At 40.4% G+C, this 19,147-nt stretch overlaps 1 pseudogene; it reads right to left on the reverse strand.

The window, feature by feature from the left end:
• Positions 1 to 366: 366 nt before the first annotated feature.
• Positions 367 to 17,058, reverse strand: LOC107546003 (uncharacterized; annotated as a pseudogene).
• Positions 17,059 to 19,147: the final 2,089 nt, after the last annotated feature.

The following is a 19,147-nucleotide window of genomic DNA, read 5'->3' on the forward strand; positions in this document are numbered from 1 at the left end:
AAGGGGAGGATGACTACTGGGCATGTAATTACACTAGTTGTCTTTAATCACGGTGTGCTTCACGTGTTTGTAAATGCACACAGTCAACCCTTCAGGATGCAAACACACTGAGTATTTCAAAACAGGTAATACTAATATTTGGAAGTATTGATATTTTGTAGATATTAAGTACTGAGTAAAACTTTACACTGCCTACAGGGTAAACCTTACTTCAAGCATTGCTTTCAAAAACTTGCTAATAAGCCTTGACAACATGCCGAAAAATTCTTCAGGTTCCTTTCGCTCTGGCCAGTTATATTTTATAACCTGTTGGAGAGTATTAGTGGTTCTCTCTTAGAATATCTCACTGCAGTAACCAGAAGAAAATCAAGAACAAGCCTTGCTAGTGATCACCGCCGTTGCCAGGCTCTCCGAATGAGCCGCCACATGCCCAGCACCGTGACGCCAGGCAGCCTGTGCTTCCTTTGCAGGCCCCATGCGGGCAGCGCGGCAGCAGCTCCTCCTGCGAGAACCACCAACTGCGAAAGCTGAGGGGACGGACGGAGAGCGAGGCGCTGTGACTGTAAGGACAGGATGGTCTGCAAACATCACTATTGTCAGACATTTTTACTTAGGCCTAAAAACACCTGGTAAAATTTGAAAAGGTATGATTTAGTGAAATTACTATACTTATTAAAGAAATATGCAAGTACAATAATTCTATTTCGAAGGTACAAATATACTCACTGTGCAGAGTTTACTTCAAATATACTCACTGTTCAGAGTTTACTGTGCTTCACTTTTCATGCATCAGTGGCACAACTTTTATCTCTGTCCTAATGGATGTCAAAACTCCCACCCAGACACTAAGCCCAGGCTAGTTCGTAACTAGCTAACTACTGAAAGCCCCAAGCACAAAGTGTGAGCATGAAGCAGATTACTCCTTGACTGCTGAACGACAGTGTCAGACTTGAAATAGCCTCGCCTAGTTATCCCCCTTTGCAAACAGTGATTACTAGCTGATTACATTTCAATTATAAAAAAATTTCAAGCAAATAAAGATGTTAGGTGAAATAAAGAATGAGGACTTTAAACTTTAGTGAAACGAAACTGATCAGTCAAAATATACACAGAAAAAGACACAACTGCAGAAGGCACCCAGGCCTGCTTCATCTCTATGCCTTTGGCATCTGAGAACTCAGGGCGGGAACCACCACGGAAGGGCAGCTCCTAGAGGAGTCACGCTAGGCTGGGGCCTGCTGGCCTCTCCCACCTGGAACTGTACGGCTCTCACTACGCCCAGATCACCTAAATGACAAGAATGGAAAGTCTAGGGTCCCCACGATCTAGAAATGGAAGGCAGGAAATGATTAAAAACTGAGATTTCTGACTCAGACTCAATTGATACAACCCAGTGGGGTTTGCAACGAGGGGCACTTTTGTCCCTGGGAAATGTTTGGCAACATATGGAGACACTTGCAATGGTCACGATGTGGGGGATGCTACTGACGGGCAATGGGTGCTGCTAAATATCCATCCTCCAGTGTACAGGACAGTGGGACAGCCCCCTACAACACAGAATTATCTAGTCCAAAATGTCCACAGTGCTCAGATGACAAACCCTGACCTAACCAAATCATGTGGCACAGCACCTGGGCCTTGTATACAAATTGATGTTTTACTTTACAACAAAAACTGACTAATATTATTGTACTTAAAAAGCTTTTTTTTTTTTTTTTTTTCACTTCTGGTGTATGCTTTGCAATCTAATTAAAGGAGAAACATTTTTCTTCACGTATTCATCTTTGTCCTTCAGGCAGGTAAGTACCACTGGAAAAATCTCTGCTTCAACCACCATTTCCGCCAGATCCACAGAATGTTTTGCAATCTGACTGACAGCTGAAAGGACCTGACGCTGTCAAGCAAAAACCAAAATAAAACAAAACATTACGTAGACTCCACTGCAGAGATCAGTAAATACTCAATTTCTTAAATTCCCTAATTTCCAAATTGAATGTCTTAGTTTTCTGTGGACTATTTAAATCTCTATCACAGATGATCACAGAATATGACCTTTGTATAAATACTATTTCTTAATTATGTAATGCTTGTTAATTTACAATACATGTGGTAATATAGTACAAAAAGATCAGGCAGAACTAGCATCTTATGTTTGGCATGATGCTGACTGATAACATCAAAGCACTTTCCATTGCTTCGTTACTTAACATTAACAATTTTTAAACCTTATGGGGTATAACTATTAGCATATAAAAGTATAACTGGTGACTATTAACTGAAAATCAGATTGTAGAAAGCTAAAGAAAAGACAAACATAAATATGACAATTTTCATAAGAAATTTAAATATAAAAGTTGTGGGACATTTACACCATGGAATACTACGCAGCTGTAAAGAAGAAGGATCTCGTATACTTTGGGACAGCATGGATGGACCTGGAGAATATTATACTAAGTGAAATAAGCCAGGCAGCGAAAGACAAACATCACATGATCTTGCTTATACATGGAATCTAAAGAACTTAATAAACTGATGAACAGAATAGATTCAATGACATGGAAGCATAGACGAGACTGACGAATGTCAGAGGGATGCAGGAGGGCGGGTGGGTGGAGGGGGAGAGAGTAACCAAAGAATTTATATGCATATATGCACAACCCAAGGACACGGACAATGGTGGGGAGGGGGATGGGATGGGGTGGAACGGATCATTGGGAGAAAAAAGGACATCTGTAATATTTTAAACAAAAATAAAATTTAAAAAAGAAAAGAAATGTAAATAGTGGTGACCTAGAAAACCTTTAGGTGCCTTCCCACCCTGAAATTCAATCATGTGATTCCTTATTTTAATGATTAATGTTAATACTGATGCTACTTCTAATTTTTAACATTGAACATATTTTTCCCAGTTACGTCTTTATTGTCTAATCCTTACAGCATAATTTTCGCATATTAAAAGATCAAATGTGTAATATAGTCACATGTTTTCAATGATGTATAAGTTATTTTTGAAAATATATTAATCTATACACATTTCCATTTTCTTAGATTAGCAGAAGTCTGTTTTTTAACTTATTTTTAAATACCTTCAATTTAGCACCAGGGTTCAGAACCATCTGGGCTAAGCAAGCAACAGCTCCTGCACCCACGACTGTCTGTGCTGACTCTGGAGAATGCTTTGAAATATCACTGAGGTCCGACCAGCAATCCTTTTCAAAGCAATTTCTGGCTCCTGGATACAAAGTACTAAAAGAGGAACTGCTCCCGCATCCACCACAGCCTGTGACAGTTCTGTGGGTCCAAGAAAATAATTGAGTGAGTATGGGGGACTGACCCTTGTGCGAGCCATTTTTCACCCTGACAGATACAGCGAAGAAAAAAGGGGAGGGTGTACTTCAGTGTGTCGACATCTGCATTTCAAATCAGCCTTCCTGGCTTCATAAACCATGTGGGCCAGTCCTGAGCTGAAAAGAATACAGGTCAATAGATGGACCTGTCTCTCTCTCTGTCTCCCTTCCTCTCTCCCCTCCCCCCCAAAATAATCAAGATAAAAACAAACTTTTTACAAAATAAAAAGGTGCATTTTTGCACATATAAAAACACTTTCAAAATGAGATCTACGACTAAACAGGCTACTTTTATATATATAAATACTAATGTTTAGATAAAGGAATAAATTTATCTTAACCATTTTACTTGTCAGAAATAAACATCTTTTGAATATGCATGTTGATTACTTGTGTGTCCAAGAATAACAGCTATAAAAATAATACTTTTTAAAAAAAATCCTAATCCAAGGATATGTTTCTATTGATTTTAGAGAGAGAGAGAGAGAGAAATATCAATGTGAGAGAGAAACATCGATCAATAGCCTCCTGTACTTGCCCCAACTGGGGATGGAACCCACAACGCAGGTATGTACCTTGACTGGGAATTGAACCCGCAACCCTTTGGTGTATGGGACAACACTCCAAGCAACTGAACCACCTTACCTAAAATTTTGCCTTATGCTTAAAAAAAACTTACATGGAAAATGCATATTTAGTATTCAGACTTCACTGGCATTCACACTTTGCTCCAGCCTAGTTTAGATAAGTCCCTGACTTCAAGGAGCTCAGGTCATGGGGGAGGCTAGACAGTAAACGGCTCCTGGTGCTCTGGTGGAATTCTCTACAAGAACACACAAAGGAAAGAGGAAACAGAAAAGGGAGACAGAAATGAGACATTGGATGGTTAGAAAGTTTACATGGTATTTTTATAAAAGTGGTCCCTAGTCAGCAGTTGTTAGTGTGACTCCTTTCGAGAAGTTCCTTGAAGCTATATGTGGGCTTCCACCGTCCACTTTCATTCCTGAGAATGAAGCCAGCCCCAAATTTTTAACAACTGCATAATATTCCAAGTAAATATGCCATAAATTTACTTAGCAATTCCCATCCTCTAGGACATTGGTTTGGTTTTGGTTTTTGCCATTATAAAGTATAGTATAGTGAACCTCTTTGTGCATTAAGATTATGTATTAGTTACCCATTGCTACGTAACAAATGACCCAACCTCAGCAACTTAAAACATCACTTATTATCTCACATTTCCTGCAGGTCAGGAATCCAGGAGCAGCCTTGCTAGATGGTCTTGGCTCAGAATTTCTCATGAAGCTGCCTTCACACTATCAGCTGGGGTTGCAGTCATTTGAAGGCACAACTTGGGGAGAACCTGTTCCCAAGCTTACTCATTGTTGGGAAGCTCAGTTTCTTGCTGGCCACATGGACCTTTTCAAGGCTGCCTGAGTGTCCTCATATATGTGTGTGTGTGTGTATTTACTTAGGATAGAGGCCCAGAGGCGAACTTACTGAGGGGAAGAATGTTGACAGTTTTGAGGTTCTTGATAGTTTTAGACTAAACCACATAAGACTGCTGTGTTTGTTTTTTTAAAGTCAAAACCAGTCGAATATAGGTAATTTCATATAGGTCAACCTAACATGCACTGCAATATTGTTCCCAAAGGGGATTATCAGTATATGTCCCTATCGACAATGTGTGAGGCTGGCAGTTTGGCCATTTACCTTATAAAGTTCATTTCAGCCCTTACATCAATTGAGAAGTTGAATCATCATTTACTTCTCCCCAAATGGTATTTTTACTTCCATGTTCTTTAACTTACTGCATATTACAGTGAGTTTAAAAATATGTCTGAGTCCAGCCAGTGTGACACAGTGGTTGCGCATCAACCCATGCACCAGAAAGTCACCGGTTCCATTCCTGCCTGGGTTCTGGGCTCAATTCCCAGCAGGAGGCGTGCAGGAGGCAGCCGATCAATGTTGATATTTCTTTCTCATGGATGTTTCTCTCTCCCTCTCCCTTCCTGTCTCTCTAAAATCAATAAAAACATATTTTTAAAAATGTGGTTAAGTTACACTGATTAATAAACATGAATATCAAGTATGACTTTTTTAGCCCACGGCATTACTACCATATTTGCCTTTTAAAAAATAACCACAAAGCACAAGCCACAGTAATTCTAACCCAGTGCTGTCCAATAGGAACGTGAACCACATATATAATTTAAAATTTTCTAGTGGCCACATTTAAAAAGTAAAAATAAATAGGTGAAATTAATTTTAATAATATACATAATTTAACATAATATATACAAAACATTATAATTTCAACATGTAATTAATATTTTACATTTTTAATGAGATATTTCACATTCTTTTTTTGTTTGTTAATCCTCACCTGAGGATATTTTTTCCATTGACTTGGAGAGAGAGTAGAAGGGAAGGAAGACCAAGACCCTGAAAGGACACTTAGAAAGCTGCTGAATAGTCTGTTGAGTTTGCCCCTAGGAACTCCCCTAAAATCTCCACCCTTAAAGCCTTTAGGACAGAGGACCCAGTGCGCTCTCCCTCCCAGGAGCACACCAGCGCCTTCCCCTCCTCCTTCCCCTCCCAGCCCCTACCCCAGGCACATCACCTTTACCTTCCTCACTTCTAAGCTCAAGGGCCCTTCCTTTGCCTCTATAACTTATTTCCTCAGCCCATTTCATCTACAAATTACTTTTTCTATCTCTGTGATTTTCCAAATAAATGTTCTCTTATAGTTTGAGTCTTGGCTCTGAATTCTTTCCCAGCCAGAGTTCAAGTACCGAGGTTGCTGAACCCAGATCTGCTCTGGCCCCACAGGTCTAACAATTCTGCCACAAACAGAAGCACTTTCAAATTTCAGTCAAGTACACTATGCCTAATGTAGTTCTAGAAATTCAAATGTAAATAAAACTCAAAAGTATGTTTTCCCTCAATATCTAAAAGATCTTAGGAGGATTTATAGAGTAATGACCAGAAAATAAACCTAGTTCGAGAAACCATTTTGTTCTAATCTAATGTATGAAACCCCTAGGATACAAACACCCTTCTCTTTATGCACTCAGCACACACATTTGGTGATATTTCTTGCATAGGTATTTGCACTAAACAGGAAACAAAGCCTCAGACTATAAGAATGTTAGGTGCCATCAGGCAGAGGAAGTATTGTGTGGGGTAGAGGGTTCAGTGTCTCAGATGCTTTTTTGGTGATTATAATGATGATGGTGATAAAGAAACTGCTAGCCTTGTATATAAAGTTATAGGTCTCAGTGACTTAGGAATCTGAGATTATAGAATTATATTTTATTTTCCCATATTCTGAATTCTAAAAAAAAAAAAAAAATGTCAAAAAAACCCTCAGATTTTATTAACCAAGAGTTCATAACTTTAAAAATCACAATAAATAAAAGTACAGGAGAATTTACAACACATTTTTACTAGCATACAAACCAACCCTAAAAATGACTAACACATTAGGTAACTGGTGAGTAAAGTTGTAATTAAAATGTAATTTTGTTTAATACATTTGGCTTCTATGTCCAAAGAACATAGAAGAGACTGTGGATAAAAAGGGCCACATACTAAACCTGACAAGCTCAGGGGAGGCCTGCGTGGCGGCCTTAAAACTCAGAGACCTAAATTAACCACATAGGATGGTCTGAAATTAAAACTTTCTAACTAAAAGTGAGTCCTGGTGGGTAGTCTTGTCCTAGGCTGGTATCTTCTCTGACGAAGGTCAGTCTTTTACCTTAACTGAGCCTGTCTATTGTCTTTGTGCATCTACATAACATACCTTTGGAATGTCAGTGTAATTCCCTTTCTTCTGGGCCCCTGGCTGCACCTGAGCAGAGACCACAAAAGCCCTCACTGTTATTGTTAACTGTTAACTATCCGGAGCAGAGACCACAAAAGCCCTCACTGTTATTGTTAACTGTTAACTATCCCATACCCACAAATGTAAAAGAAGTGTGTGTCTACTCGGTTTACTTTTCATCCAACCCCAGATATCCCACTCCTTTGCTTTCTCCTGCCTCCTTCATCTATCACCAATGGATCTCATGGAACCCCCTTATGCCTTCCCCCTTTGACTGTAATGTATAAAATAAGATGCAAAACTACCATTCTCTGGAACATTTTCTCAGTCCCTTGAGATTTTGCTTCCTGGTAATTGTCATTTTGGCTCAAATAAACTCATACAAATTCTCTAAAAGTTAAACCATTTCTTACATTGACAAGACATTTATTTTCACTCTTTTTTCACCAACACCTAGTATTTGTGGAAATAAAAACTAGGGGTCAAAATAGGTATAATATATATAATCTCATAAACATCAGTTGCCTCTATGTTACTGGAAAGGGGACCGGGCCCTTGGTGGATCCGCCTAGGGCCAGCAGATAGTGTGTGGGTTCTTGACTTTGTGCAGGAAAAATTTTACACCACCAGTCAAGTGACTGTGAGGGAACATTTATTAAAGCTGGAGACAGTAAAACAAGAAAGGGCTTAGTATAGAAGAAGCTACAGGAGACCCCCGGCTGGGCTGCCCTGGATCTCTGGGAAGTCAGAGAAAGGGGGCCTTGGGGTCAGGTTCAGGGGTTAGCCTGGGAGGAGCTGCTGCTGCCCATTGCTGCCCTGGTTTCAAGCTTTGTGGGGTCCTTTAGAGTTTAGGAGATGTGTGCCCATGGGGGAAGAACTAGGGGAAAAAGAGAGGAAAGGGCATGGCGGGGGCTGCTCCCCAGAGGGAGAGCAGGCACTGGGTGCTTTGTCTTGAGGCTTTCTCTCTTTCTTGAAGGTGGGGATTTTAGGGAGGTCTCAGGGGAGGCTTTCAGCAGAGTATGAATCCGTTTTCTAGGTCTGCTCCTCCAGGGCCGTGGTCTCCACCGATTGGTCAGTGTCAGGGCAGGCGGTTGTCAGTCATCACAGCTGGTCCTGGGGTCACCTACTTGGTTCTTGCTGCTTTCCTGGGTCTGGAGCTGAAATATAACTGAGGCCTAGATGTTATTTCTAGGGAGGTGACCTTCTGTGTCTGCTGTAAATTGCTCTGCCAGTTTGTTCAGTTATCTGTCTCAGTTTCCTTCTTGCACTTGTTCTGGCTTACTGGCCTTCCTCATCTATACTTGTGTGTTTCTCAAAAGGATGGTACATAAATTAACATCATCTATAGGCATCTGTGAAGACAGTTGCCTGTAGGGCTTTTAGAAGTTTTTAATCACCAAGCTCTTGACCCCTTCTCCTGTCCACCCTTACTTACTCTAAGACATACACTACCAAGGCCCCAGTTAACTCAGGTATTTGTTTGTAATGTGGGTTTTTAATTACTGCTTCCTAAGTCTGTTCCATACAATTTGGGATATTGGTATTCACATATAGGTGGTATGAGTGGATGATAAGAATACAATGCTTGCCAAAAATCTGAATTTTGAAATTGTTTTCCCCTTTAATCATTTCACCATTCTGTATAAGAGAGAAAGGAACCGGGCTGGCCAGCCCTGTCCGGATTCTTCCCTTACATTACTGATTTAGTAACCTGGATACACTCTAGTAAGTGTCCGTCGCGTGCAAACCAGCCATTTCCTGGAGGTGCTGCTCAGCTTTGGCAGCTGCAGTCTCCCCTCCTAACTGCTCCTGAGCTGAATGGAAACGCCTCACTCGGTCTAGGTCCTAAGGACATCAGTCGGGTCTGTGGGAGGAAGAACAGTCACATGTGGAAACCAGCCACAGGGCTGAGAGCAGAGGCACCGGGCGTGGCCTTCAAACAGAGGGAGGAGGCGGCAGGAGGGGCGATGAGCTCCGACACGGTCCTTCCTCGCGTGAAGACCAAGGCGCTCTGAAGGGTTTCCAGTAACTGCCAGGCGGCTCCACCATAAATTGCTGTCTGACCAGAATAAATCCTTTAACCTCTCTACTTCAGTTTCCTCATCTAAGATGACAATTACCTCGGTAACTGAAACGCTTTAGAACACCTAATCACACGCATTCCTGTTGCCAGGCTTGAGAACAGCCAACATTTACAAGAGGCCAAGTTCACCAGGGACAGCATGTTCAGCTAATGCTCCCAAAACAAGCACCTAAAACTTATTTCTGAGCCCAAACGTGGAAGACTGTTCCTGCGAAAACCACTTACATGGCTCCTCCTTCCTGGCACTTGCAGCCAGACTACTGCCCTCCTGTCACCAAGTCCTCCGGAGGCTGCCACTCCTGACACGGTTCCCTGGAAGCGCTGGGCCTCTACGGGACTGTCCTGCAGGCGGGCGAGGGGAGCAGGCTGCCCGGGGCGGGGAGGGGGCCCTCCCAGGGGAAGCCTGTGGCTCCGCAGCCCCTGGTTCCTCTGACTGCCCCTCACACTTCCAGCCCGCCAGGGTCCTCGCCTTGCTGCTTGGATCTCCAAAGCAAGACTGATCTTTAGAAACAGTGAGAGCGTTTACACTGATTAGGATCATTCTGCAGAGTGGGAAAGTGTGGCAAGAAGGAAGGAGAGAGACAACCAATATGAGAAGAATTCTGCCTCAGCCTTTTTAAGGAGCAGCAAAAAATTAAAGAAATAACATCCTCAAAGTAAGAGACACTTTTATGAGTGTATTCAACAACTGGTGGTTCAATCATAGACATTTTAATGATACAATTTGTACAGAATTAAAAAACACACACATGCTGTTTCTGGTTGTTAACCCCCAGTTCCCTTTGGTTATCTACAAAAAGCTTTAAAATCTATACATAGAAGTAACCTTTAGAAATGGTATTTTTTAAATAAGGAAAAGCCAGCTAATGCCCATTGGTTTCTCTCCTCTACTAATTGTATGTTTACTTTATTTTTATTTCCTATACACAAAATCTTTTCCTTTTAGTACCCTTAAAGATACACTTTATTTCTTTTGCATCTCTCTTTGAGGTTTATATTTCTTAATCAGTCTAATCAAACATTTCACCACTAATACTAAGAAGTAAACATTGAATGACTGTCCTCCCCTTAATCTCAATATATTCCATTTTTAGGAAATTGTCAAGAAAGAAATCAGGTTATTTGGAGGTAAATCCTCTATTTTCATTGATATTCAGGATGTGAATGATGACTTCTTTTATTGCTTTCTACATAACAATTCCCTTTCCTTCAAAGAATTATATGCAGTAAAGCTCCTCTGGGAGCTTCTGGGGCCCAGGCCTTTAAGTACCATGAAATATTGAAATTACAGGGGGGCTTCCATGTGGGAGCCAGATTATAACAAAAAATTAGAATGGAATCCCTAAGACAAACCCTACTTATGGACTATAGACCCTATTTATCAACTATCAGCCTCAAACTCAACAAAAGGGAGGTATGGAAAGGTTACCTATCAGTACCGGCCTGAGAATGTATCTGTACAGTTGTGCCTCAGAGCTCTTTGCACCACCCTTTGAAGTACTCATGTTACAATCTGTTTGCCATTAAGTCCTCTGATATTAAAAGAATATATTATTAAATATATTCATGTAGTTTCCCCATGACAACCAGCTTCCGGTTTAAAACACTACCTTAGTTTTTTCAACCAACATATATTAAGCAATAGTCTAAGGTGAACCTATCTGGAAAACCAAAATCCAGATATTAAGGAAATAATTTAATATACTAATTCTGAATCATTCTTAGCATGACAATAGTGTTCTTTCTCAATTTACTTTTATATCATTTAATTTCTTTTTTGTCTCTAATAGTGTCATCACTTTAAGAACCAAATTAAACATAACCATGGGAGAACTTCTTACTGTTTCTGTTTTGAATTTCTTCTTCAAAACTCTTTCAAGAAGTATTTAGTGAAGCCATATGGCACATGGCTAACATGGGCTTTAGATTCAGACAGATTTAGACTCTAATTCCAGTTCTACCTTTAACATAATTTCAGGAATCCTCTCTAAGTTCCCCTTTTTCCTCTGTTTAATAAGGAGGGTGATATCTACCCTCAAGGCAGCAAAATCAAAATGAGACAATGTATCTGAAGCACACTGTACAGAGCCAGGGACATAGTAATTACTCAGTAAATGGTAGCTATGATTTTATACATACATAAACATTGAAAATCTGGAAAATGAAGAAAAATATCCTTAATTCTATCACCCTAGTAACACAAACATGTCTCTCTCTGTAACTTATGTCCACATAAAAAACTTACTTTTATATTATTATAAACTTAATATACAGTTTTATTCTTTCTTACATTATAATCACTTTTCCATGTTACCATGTAGTATTCACAATTGCCTTTTTAAATTTCTGCCAAACACTTGAGGGGTTTTTTTGATATTACAAATAATGCTACAATAACATTTGCATGAATATCGCTTTTCTTTCTGTGGAATTCTTTCCTTAGGGTGAATTACTAGCAAAGTTGATCATTAGAGTAACCATAAACTCTTTTGTAACTTAGTTTTACCAAACACTTTCCCACAAGTTTAGACAATTTGTGGCGCCTCCACCCATGGGCATAAACACTATCGAGTCCTGCCCACCCTCCGGTATTCATACCACTTCCTTTCACTTATAGCATATTGACCGTGTGCCAAGCGCTGGTCTCGGTGCTTCCCATGTCTGCCATCCTCACAGCAAATCTCTGAATAACTCTGAAGCAGTTGCCCTCTTTTTGCAGATAAGGGAGTAAAGGTTCAGAAAGCTTAAAGGCCACATCCAATGTCGCATGGCAGCTAAGCGGTAGACCTGGGCTCACACTCTGGCCCTGCCCAGCGCCACAGCGCTCTCACCCACTTGGCTGTGCTCCTGCTTCATTCTTTTTTACCCCCAGGGAACCAGAGGTGGGAAAAGCTATTTGCACCGATGTTTTCATATGCAATTCTTGATTACTAGCAAAGTTGATCATTTCTACATGTGTGTTAAACTGCATATTCTTCTAGTGTTGCTTATTTGTATTAATTAGCGACTTCTGTAAAGAGGCGGGCGAGTTTGTTCCCTCTATATTTTCCTGATCAGGTGTCAGCACAGCCTTCCCGTGAGAGGGCCAGGCCCTGAGCTGTCATCTGTGAGAGATGACCCTTCTCTTTCTCCTTCCTTCCCAATATGGGCTGAATACAAGCATGCTCTAGAAAGTTATGCCCATATCTTTTTAATGTCACTCACTTACATGATACGGCCCCTGGCTGATTTGGAATAATACCCTATGTCAGGAGTGAAACTGAAGACTCAATGTACCCTGAGGGGTGACAAGCTAAAATAATTTCTTAACTGAACCAATTTACCAAGGTCTTTGAGAATTACTATCTCATTCGCCCCAGCCTCGCCCCCTCCTGCCCTTTCTCTTTCCATCTACAAATTTCTCTTCCGCTAACTAAGATCAAGACCGGAATGTGCACATATTTGTATGAATTTGCAATCCAAACAACTGGAGCATCGTTCAGAGCTTATCTCCCATAACGTATAAAAACATCATCAAAACCTCGCCCATGCTTTACCACACAAAGCCAGATTTATCTAATACTAAATATAAACTTCAGTAATCCTTTTTCAAATATGCTCCATTACCTGCATTATGTCTTGCAATATATCCAAGTGCCAGGCTGCACCTCTTTGGCTCCAGGGTCAAAATCCTCCGAGCGCATCACCAGCGTGGCCAGCGCCGCGCCATCAACTATGGCCTGAGCTAGTCGAGGGGAGCGTGTAGCAACTGCCCGCGACGCGGAGGCAGCCGCTTCCTTGTAGAAACGCGTCAAGGGTAAAACAGATAAAACTCAAAGTGAGTTGAGCACTTATCTAACGAAAAGTTAAAATAGGCCAAAACTAACGTAAAAATAACGTTAATATAATAAAACTCAACAGCTTTTAAATATGATTTATTTTCTCTCTGCTGAGAATTATTGCTATAAAGTAGCGATTTTCAACCTTTTTCATCTCATGGCACACATAAATGAATTTCTAAAATTCTGCAGCACATCAAAAAACAATTTTTTTTTGCTGATCTGACAAAAAACAAAAAAGGTATAATTTGGATTAATTCACACCAAATGGCTGTTGTGTTGGCTGTTGTCATTTTTTAATTTGACAATATAAGAGGGAAAATGTCAATGCCCCTGACTAAATAGTCAGGTATGGCATGTTTTAAAAGTTCTTGCAGCTCACTGCCAATGATAGGATTTAGAAGACTTAATTTTCCTGGTGGAAAAATTAATGTTTGACCACATTTCATTCTTTCTTAGGAGATCTTGAGAAAATAATGCATGTTGGTGTTTTCTTCTATTTTTCTCTATATAAAGCACCTAATTTGACAATGATGAAAAGTTTTTTTGCAGAAATCACAAACTAAGTTTAATCCACATGTAGTTATAAATGTCCACAATTATAAAACTTAGAAAATAATAAAAAAAAAAACAAGAGAAGGCTGGTGATTTTAGCAAGAGGAATCATATTTATTATTTTTCACACCTTCCATCTCATTTGCAAATTGAAGAGTATCTACACCAACACATAACAGTGCTAAATCGCAGTTATGTGATTTAGTAAACTAAGCACTTTTCATATCTACACTATGTGATACGGGGTAGAATGGTTCAAGAATGAAAAGCTTGCCTTTTCTAATCCATTACAGTAGCGATTTTCAACTGGTGACCTGCAGGAATTTTAAAACATGCACTACCTGACTATTTAGTCAGGGACACTGGCCTCTTTTCCCTTAGGCTGTCAAATTAAAAAATGACAATAGCCAACACAAACAACAGTAGCCATTTGACGTGAACAAATCAAAATTATACCTATATTTCTTTGTCAGATGGACAAAAAATGTATTTTTGGTGTGCTGCAGAAGTTTAGAAATTCGTTTATGTGTGCCAGGAGACGAAAAGGGTTGAAAATTGCTGCATTCCAGTACAGATTTTATAGTTTTTAGAAAGTCTTTTTGTTCTTCTGCAAGCTGTTAAATAAAAGAATATCCCAAGTCTGAGTCATTTGCAATATTTTTTTCTTCTATAATAAAATTTACAAATGGAATTGTTCTCCTGGGTTACAGGAGCTTTAAAACAAACAAATAAACAAACAAACAAAATTAACAAGCGAGTCTGATTGTGTTCCCAGTTCCCAAAGCTTTGTCCTACAAGATGTGTACATTTCTGAACACTGGAGGGCAAAGTACTTCAGATAACTTGTTTTCCACAATCTTGAGAAAAGCACCGTGTAGATGATGTGTGGGCATCTACTAGTCATTTTATTGATGTATGAGTATGTGAGTTTTTTTCTTAACGTTCTGTGCCACACACAGACTTTTGTTTTAAGACAGACATTTGGAGTGTCTGAAATCAGCACAAATATACAACCTGGCTTTTTAATTTTCCTTTCCCACTGATCAGGATGACTTTTCTGCTTTACATCTTCCTTGTTGTATCAGGGCAGGCTGTGACTGGTGTTACTGTTACTTTTCACCTCCAGTAAACTATGGCCGTGTTCTCTCGGATTCTGATACACAGCGGGAAGCAGCTGCTCTCTCCTCCCTGTTCTCTTAACCTCCAGCTGAAGCAAACAGACTGAATGTGTTAGTTGCTCTAACTTTTCATGTAAGAATCAACTTCTCTTTTCATTTCCCCTCTTGAAAATGTATCTAATGTGGCCCTCATTTTATAAACAACCAGAGGTTTGCTTGGGCCTATCACTCCTTCCTGCTTTACTTTCTTTTGGGCACTTCTCTCTCCTGCTAGAATTTATCTTCCCTCAAGCAGGGACCTCACCTGACTTGTTCACCTCTCTATCTCCCTCGCACCTGCTCTGCGAGATGGGGATGCATCAGTGGAGAACACACACAATCTCTGGAGGAGCCTCTGTGGGGGTAAGGAGGAGATGTAGGCAGTAAATATGACAAATGAATAAGGTAGACTGTGTTGGAAGGCAACAAGCACTGAGGAGAAAAAGGAAGTTGGGCAGGGCAGGGAGTTACTGGGGTGTGTGTGATGTCTGATAGGAAAGGCCTCCCTGGGCAGGTGTGCAGACCTAAGAGAGGGACAGAGAGGACCCCCTGGAATCTGGGGGAGAGCTTTCCAGGCAGCAGGGCAAGGGTGTGCCTAGACCATTAAGGAGCAGCCCTGAGACCAGCTAGTAAGAAGGGGGTGAGTGAGGGAGTGGTGGGAGGCAGAGGGCAGCCAGGTCACAGAGGGGCTTTAGGCCGTCGTGAGAGTGTGTGCTTTACTGTGTGAGCTGAGTGCCACTGGGCGCTTTTGAGCAGAGGGACAAGAAGCGAGGATGGGAACTGGAGCACACGAGGACAGGCTGGTCCTAGAAACATGACAGTTTCTAAGTAACAGCAAAGACTATGGACTCTGTGTCACAGGTGCAGGCAGGCAGGCAGGTAAGTGCAGCGGGCGGCAACACCATTAGCTGAGCGGGTGTGGAGGGGGAGAGGGGTCCTGGAGGGTTTAAGAGGGGACAAGGTAGAAGGAGTTTCCGAGGTTAGTGGGAGAGTGACTGGACGGTACAGCTCAGGCAGCACTGAGGGCCCAGGCTGAGGAGAGCTGGACCGAGCCGGGCGTCACAGGATGCATGGAACCGGGTGACCTGGAGACTCAAAGAGAAAACGTGAAGGTCTGGGTCCCGTTCTGATTGTGTAGCTCATTCAGTGAGAGTGTTGTCGTCCCCACACACCAAGGTTGCGGGTTTGATCACAGGTCGGGTCACATACAAGAATCAACTAATAAATGCGTGAATAAGCAGAACAACAAATTGATGTGGGTGTTTTTCTCTCTCTCTCTAAAAATCAGTAAATTTTTAAAAAAGTCTGGATCCAGGGACAGTCATGGAATATTAATTGAATATCGATCAACATGTATTGAATGCCTTTATTCAAAGGGCCATGAACATAAATTCAAGGGCCCTATATGAAAACAATGATTCACCCAACTATATGTGAAAGGCTCTTAAGGAGTCTCAGTGATGGATATGCTTCAGGAGTTGAAATAAGACAAAGAGTATTTCATTTTTCTCTTTATTTATTAACTATTATTAACTTTAATAGGTATACGCTTCTACTAAAGTTAAATATAGGTGTTTCTGTTATAATTCAATGTACGTACTCCTGAAAAACCTATGTTCTACAGAAAATGCACACTAAAATTACAGGCTTATTGGGAAAATAGGTTAGGGGCAGATCTCTCAAACCTATGCAACTTTGAAACCAGAGCACTAGCAGATCAACCTTTGGTACACTGGGAGATAAGCTGGACATCCAGGCCTGGCAGCAAGGCTGGAGGCTGCCTCAGGGAATATGAAAAATGCACAAAAGAGATCACAGAAATGCTGAGATGGAGGCAAGGCCAGCAGAAGCTGAGCTCTAACCCAATTAAGGCAGGCCCAGAAGGTGGTGCCACCTGCTATTAGCTAACAGCTAAGCAGAACCAGAGAGGGCTCCTTGGGTGTGAGGGAACCTTGGGTTTAGAGACTTGAAAACTTCCAGCCGTATACTAACATAAATGAGCTACCTGATGTCATAGAAAGAATACCTATATAATTTATCTTTGTCCTTAAATTAAAAATTACAATTATTTGGAAAGTACCACCTGACATTTTATTTTTAATAAACAAGTATAATAAAATGTCATTAATTTAACTTCCCCATGCAAAAGTGATCCATAGTTTACCTTCTTGACCTTGGCCTCTTTCAGTTTTTCCAATGCCAGCTTAATTTTATCAGCCTTCGCCTGGGCTTCTTCTTCCTGTAAAATGGTAAGACATTCAACGCAGCCCATTAAAGACTACCAGCTAGTAAATGTTTGTGCCGTTGTTAGTGTCTTAGTTACTTTACGTTAGCAAAAGGTTGTATTATAAGGCAGCAAATTTTGCATGATCGATTTTCAGAATTAAGTGACCGTAACAGAAATTTCCAGCCCAAAAATATAAAAGGCAGTCACCCTTTATATCAAAGAATAGTAACTAAAAGATGAAATGATGATGCTAACAGAACTTCACATATTTGGTCCATAAAAATCTTTGCTTGGCTCAAAACTGGGGTCCAACCTGAGGCGTCTATCCGTAGAGCTCAAGGAATTTAAAGCACTTTTGCCCACTTCCAGAAATTATAAGCTTTTTTTTTGTTTTTTAACCATTTTAAGTGTACAGTTTCAGTGGCATCACATAACTTCACATTGCTGTACAATGATCACCACCATCTATCTCCAGAATTCTTTTCATATGAGGTACTTAGAGTAGTTAAGTTCATAGAGATAGAAAGTAGAGTAGTAGTCGCCAGGGGCTCCAGGGAAGGGGGAGTAGGAAACTATCACTTAATAAGTATACAGTTTCAGCCCCAGCTGGGTGGCTCAGTTGGTTGGAGTGTCCTCCCGTACACCAAAAGATCTCGGGTTTGATTCCTGGTCAGGGCACATACCTAGGTTGTGGGTTTGATCACTGGTGAGGGTGTGTACGGGAGGCAACCGATCTGTTTCCTTCTTCCTCCCTCAGCCCCTTCCTCTGTCTCTCAAGTCAATAAAAACATATCCTTGGGTGAGGAATTAAAAAAATAGGCACAGAGTTTTGGTTTTGAAAGTTGAAATTATATGCATACTTTTGGATCAATACGCACTTTTCTGGGATCCCTAGTTTTCATTAGATTCCTAAAAGAGTCCTAAATTTCCCCAAAGTTAAAACTTCGGATCAAACTTAAACTTACAATTCACCAAAAGAACACTGACAAACACACATGAGCAGGCAGGAAACAGAGAGTAGAGTGGTGGTTGCTAGGGCATGGGGGATGAAGGAAATAGGGAGATGTTGGCGAAAGGCTACAAACTCCCAGTTATAAGGTAAATTAGTTTGGGGGATCTAATGTACAGCATGGTGACTATAGTAAAAAATACTGTATTATGTACTTGAAAGTTGTTAAGGCAGTAGTTCTAAATGTTCTTACTACATATACACAAAAAAGGTAACTATGTGGAGGGATGGAGGGATTAACTAACCTTACTGTGGAAACCATTTCACAGCCTGTGTATCAAATCATCACATGCACACCTGTAACTTACAGACTATTATGTCAGTTACAGCTCAATATAGATGAAAAAAAGAGCCTCTGCTCTATGTGGATCATCAATTTTTAAAAAATTTTTCTACAATAAGTACACAATATAGCAATGAATATGATTTAATATTTGATTTCTATTTAATATTTGTTCATTCAAAAGGCATTGCAGAAGCTTTCAGGGTTACTAGAGTCATACTTATGAACGCCAACCATCATCACACTGTTCAACAAATGTGGAAGCCACAAGAAATGGAGTGATATTCTTGCTCTAAAATATTTTAATGTGATTTACTCTAAGAAAAAAATCTTAAAAGTTCGTTTTTCACTTTTATGAGAGACACATTTTTAGTTAATGTCCCAAATAGTGACCACATCAAGTTTCTAGCTGTTTTCCCAGTATTCACAAATGCACTAATATCAAACACTCATTGCCTGCCTGCCCCACAATACCCTTCCCTAACTACATTACAAGTGACTCTTAGATATATCTTTGCCCCAATTCAGCAAAATTCCACTTAGTTCAATTCAGAAATATGTAAGGAATGCTTTCTATTCTTCATGTGCTGGGCTAGCACCAGGGACACAGAAATGCAGAAATCAGTTCCACAGTTCATACAAAGTTAACAAAAAATTACCCCCAAAGTTAACTATTGTCAACAGGTGCTGCATATAAATATAGATTTTTGCCAAACTATAATAATGCCTGGTTATGGTCTTAACATGTTCTCTATACACACACTACGCATCTTATTTTTAGAGGACTCTGCCTTTGCATTGAACATAGTCAGTATTCTTGTTTCTTAGTATCTCAGAACTTT

This window comes from Miniopterus natalensis, chromosome 1 (assembly GCF_054644295.1).
Source record: "Miniopterus natalensis isolate mMinNat1 chromosome 1, mMinNat1.hap1, whole genome shotgun sequence".
NCBI lineage: Eukaryota > Metazoa > Chordata > Mammalia > Chiroptera > Miniopteridae > Miniopterus > Miniopterus natalensis.